The sequence below is a fragment of the Oncorhynchus gorbuscha genome, linkage group LG05 (genome assembly GCF_021184085.1).
Source record: "Oncorhynchus gorbuscha isolate QuinsamMale2020 ecotype Even-year linkage group LG05, OgorEven_v1.0, whole genome shotgun sequence".
Taxonomy (NCBI): domain Eukaryota; kingdom Metazoa; phylum Chordata; class Actinopteri; order Salmoniformes; family Salmonidae; genus Oncorhynchus; species Oncorhynchus gorbuscha.
In genome coordinates, this window is record NC_060177.1 from 93780145 (window position 1) to 93785366 (window position 5222).

The window sequence follows — 5222 nt, forward strand, 5'->3', positions numbered from 1 at the left end:
AGCTGTGTTACAGCTGTGTTAGAGCTGTGTTAGAGCTGTGTTACAGTGTTACAGCTGTGTTACAGTGTTACAGCTGTGTTACAGCTGTGTTACAGCTGTGTTACAGTGTTACAGCTGTGTTAGAGCTGTGTTACAGCTGTGTTAGAGCTGTGTTACAGCTGTGTTAGAGCTGTGTTACAGTGTTACAGCTGTGTTACAGTGTTAGAGCTGTGTTAGAGCTGTGTTACAGTGTTACAGCTGTGTTAGAGCTGTGTTAGAGCTGTGTTACAGTTGTGTTAGAGCTGTGTTACAGTTGTGTTAGAGCTGTGTTACAGTGTTACAGCTGTGTTACAGCTGTGTTAGAGCTGTGTTACAATTGTGTTAGAGCTGTGTTACAGTGTTACAGCTGTGTTACAGCTGTGTTAGAGCTGTGTTACAATTGTGTTAGAGCTGTGTTACAGTTGTGTTAGAGCTGTGTTACAGTTGTGTTAGAGCTGTGTTACAATTGTGTTAGAGCTGTGTTACAGTGTTACAGCTGTGTTACAGTGTTACAGCTGTGTTACACTGTTACAGCTGTGTTACAGTGTTACAGCTGTGTTAGAGCTCTGTTAGAGCTGTGTTACAGCTGTGTTACAGTGTTACAGCTGTGTTAGAGCTCTGTTACAGCTGTGTTACAGTGTTACAGCTGTGTTAGAGCTCTGTTACAGCTGTGTTAGAGCTGTGTTACAGTGTTACAGTGTTACAGCTGTGTTACAGCTGTGTTACAGTGTTACAGCTGTGTTAGAGCTGTGTTACAGTGTTACAGCTGTGTTACAGTGTTACAGCTGTGTTACAGTGTTACAGCTGTGTTACAGTGTTACAGCTGTGTTAGAGCTGTGTTACAGCTGTATTACAGTGTTACAGCTGTGTTAGAGCTGTGTTAGAGCTGTGTTACAGTGTTAGAGCTGTGTTAGAGTTGTGTTACAGCTGTGTTAGAGCTGTGTTAGAGCTGTGTTAGAGCTGTGTTAGAGCTGTGTTAGAGCTGTGTTAGAGCTGTGTTACAGTGGTACAGCTTACATTTTTACATTTACATTTAAGTCATTTAGCAGACGCTCTTATCCAGAGCGACTTACAAATTGGTGCATTCACCTTATGACATCCAGTGGAACAACCACTTTACAATAGTGCATCTAAATATTTTAAGGGGGGGGGGGGGGTGAGAAGGATTACTTTATCCTATCCTAGGTATTCCTTAAAGAGGTGGGGTTTCAGGTGTCTCCGGAAGGTGGTGATTGACTCCGCTGTCCTGGCGTCGTGAGGGAGTTTGTTCCACCATTGGGGAGCCAGAGCAGCGAACAGTTTTGACTGAGCTGAGCGGGAACTGTACTTCCTCAGTGGTAGGGAGGCGAGCAGGCCAGAGGTGGATGAACGCAGTGCCCTTATTTGGGTGTAGGGCCTGATCAGAGCCTGGAGGTACTGAGGTGCTGTTCCCCTCACAGCTCCGTAGGCAAGCACCATGGTCTTGTAGCGGATGCGAGCTTCAACTGGAAGCCAGTGGAGAGAGCGGAGGAGCGGGGTGACGTGAGAGAACTTGGGAAGGTTGAACACTAGACGGGCTGCGGCGTTCTGGATGAGTTGTAGGGGTTTAATGGCACAGGCAGGGAGCCCAGCCAACAGCGAGTTGCAGTAATCCAGACGGGAGATGACAAGTGCCTGGATTAGGACCTGCGCCGCTTCCTGTGTGAGGCAGGGTCGTACTCTGCGGATGTTGTAGAGCATGAACCTACAGGAACGGGCCACCGCCTTGATGTTAGTTGAGAACGACAGTTTGTTGTCCAGGATCACGCCAAGGTTCTTAGCGCTCTGGGAGGAGGACACAATGGAGTTGTCAACCGTGATGGCGAGATCATGGAACGGGCAGTCCTTCCCCGGGAGGAAGAGCAGCTCCGTCTTGCCGAAGTTCAGCTTGAGGTGGTGATCCGTCATCCACACTGATATGTCTGCCAGACATGCAGAGATGCGATTCGCCACCCGGTCATCAGAAGGGGGAAAGGAGAAGATTAATTGTGTGTCGTCTGCATAGCAATGATAGGAGAGACCATGTGAGGTTATGACAGAGCCAAGTGACTTGGTGTATAGCGAGAATAGGAGAGGGCCTAGAACAGAGCCCTGGGGGACACCAGTGGTGAGAGCGCGTGGTGAGGAGACAGATTCTCGCCACGCCACCTGGTAGGAGCGACCTGTCAGGTAGGACGCAATCCAAGCGTGGGCCGCGCCGGAGATGCCCAACTCGGAGAGGGTGGAGAGGAGGATCTGATGGTTCACAGTATCGAAGGCAGCCGATAGGTCTAGAAGGATGAGAGCAGAGGAGAGAGAGTTAGCTTTAGCGGTGCGGAGCGCCTCCGTGATACAGAGAAGAGCAGTCTCAGTTGAATGACTAGTCTTGAAACCTGACTGATTTGGATCAAGAAGGTCATTCTGAGAGAGATAGCGGGAGAGCTGACCAAGGACGGCACGTTCAAGAGTTTTGGAGAGAAAAGAAAGAAGAGATACTGGTCTGTAGTTGTTGACATCGGAGGGATCGAGTGTAGGTTTTTTCAGAAGGGGTGCAACTCTCGCTCTCTTGAAGACGGAAGGGACGTAGCCAGCGGTCAGGGATAAGTTGATGAGCGAGGTGAGGTAAGGGAGAAGGTCTCCGGAAATGGTCTGGAGAAGAGAGGAGGGGATAGGGTCGAGCGGGCAGGTTGTTGGGCGGCCGGCCGTCACAAGACGCGAGATTTCATCTGGAGAGAGAGGGGAGAAAGAGGTCAGAGCACAGGGTAGGGCAGTGTGAGCAGAACCAGCGGTGTTGTTTGACTTACAGCTGTGTTAGAGCTGTGTTAGAGCTGTGTTAGAGCTGTGTTACAGTGTTACAGCTGTGTTAGAGCTGTGTTAGAGCTGTGTTACAGTGTTACAGCTGTGTTAGAGCTGTGTTAGAGCTGTGTTAGAGCTGTGTTACAGTGTTACAGCTGTGTTAGAGCTGTGTTAGAGCTGTGTTAGAGCTGTGTTAGAGCTGTGTTAGAGCTGTGTTAGAGCTGTGTTAGAGCTGTGTTAGAGCTGTGTTACAGTGTTAGAGCTGTGTTAGAGTTGTGTTACAGCTGTGTTAGAGCTGTGTTAGAGCTGTGTTAGAGCTGTGTTAGAGTTGTGTTAGAGCTGTGTTAGAGCTGTGTTAGAGTTGTGTTAGAGCTGTGTTAGAGCTGTGTTAGAGTTGTGTTAGAGTTGTGTTAGAGCTGTGTTAGAGCTGTGTTAGAGCTGTGTTAGAGCTGTGTTAGAGTTGTGTTAGAGTTGTGTTAGAGCTGTGTTAGAGCTGTGTTAGAGCTGTGTTACAGTGTTACAGCTGTGTTAGAGCTGTGTTAGAGCTGTGTTAGAGCAGTGTTAGAGCTGTGTTAGAGCAGTGTTAGAGCTGTGTTAGAGCAGTGTTAGAGCTGTGCTTCTTTGTGAACTGGGGCATGACCGGCGTGTCAATTGCTGGACTGATATGGATTCTCTCCACACACACACACACACACACACACACACACACACACACACACACACACACACACACACACACACACACACACACACACACACACACACACACACACACACACACACACACACACACACACACACACACACACACACACACGCACACACACACACACACGCCCCAATCAGGGAATAGGGCAGGACAGGGAGGAACACTAGCTAGTGTTCTCGACAATGTCATTTTTCTGTATTCATAAAATAGAAAACAGTAACATACGATACATCTTCATGAATCCATTTGTCTATCGAGACAAACAGAACGTTTTTTCACTGTGTTTTTGACACCCTGGGTTGCTCTTCCTGCTCAGCGTTATTCCGTTTTTTTTTCAGAGGTCTCAAAATGTCAAATTTCAAAATTAAGGGTTAAGATTAAAGTTTAAGGTTTGGGATAGGGATAAAAGTTTACGTTTAGGCATTGAGCTTAATGTTTAAGGTAAAGGGTTAAGGTTTGGGATAGGGTTCAAAGTTTACGTTTAGGCATTGAGCTTAATGTTTAAGGTAAAGGGTTAAGGTTTGGGATAGGGTTCAAAGTTTACGTTTAGGCATTGAGCTTAATGTTTAAGGTAAAGGGTTAAGGTTTGGGATAGGGTTCAAAGTTTACGTTTAGGCATTGAGCTTAATGTTTAAGGTAAAGGGTTAAGGTTTGGGATAGGGTTCAAAGTTTACGTTTAGGCATTGAGCTTAATGTTTAAGGTAAAGGGTTAAGGTTTGGGATAGGGTTCAAAGTTTACGTTTAGGCATTGAGCTTAATGTTTAAGGTAAAGGGTTAAGGTTTGGGATAGGGTTAAAACAAAAAAAGAAAGTATATCACTGGGATTGAAAACATGACCTTCCATTTCCCATCTGCCCACAACACTCGAACGGTTGCCCCTAGCGGACGGTTTTGAAAGGCATTTTTTTCCCAACATGCTCAGGACATGGACGGACGTCCAATTTCAAAGTCAATCTTGAGCGATCTGGCTGTCACAGTACAAAACATACACAACACATATCTTTTTTTAAATGAAGCACCAATCTGTCCGTTTAAATATTTTTACAAATCATTTTGGTGTTTATATTTTGTTTATTCCTTTTCATTTATCCAATAATTAAAAATGTGCAAAAATGTACACTTCAGTTTCTATAAGCACAAAAAAACAGCTAACCATCTTGTTTGTGCAACATACTAAAGTACAACTCTAAGGGAAAGAGAGGAAGGGGAGCCGTTGCGAAAATGCTAAAAGCGTTTTGAGCAGATCATTTATGTAAAAGCCTCTGCATTCCACATCTGTTATGTCCTTGTGTGTTTTCTTTTTTTGACCTTTATTTAACCAGGCAAAAATTCTTATTTTCAATGACGGCCCAGTGGGTTAACTGGTCGAGGAACAGTGGGTTAACTGCCTGTTCAGGGGAAGAACAACAGATTTGTACCTTGTCAGCTCGGGGATTTGAACTTGCAACCTTCCAGTTACTAGTCCAACGCTCTAACCACTAGGCTACCCTACCGCCTCTACACTCTAACCACTAGGCTACCCTATCACCTCTACACTCTAACCACTAGGCTACCCTACCGCCTCTACACTCTAACCACTAGGCTACCCTACCGCCTCTACACTCTAACCACTAGGCCACCCTGCCGCCCCACTAGTTCACGGTCGGTGTGTGTGTCGTTGGTCAGAGAAATGTACAGGTCAGCCTCGTCACACTGGCGACAA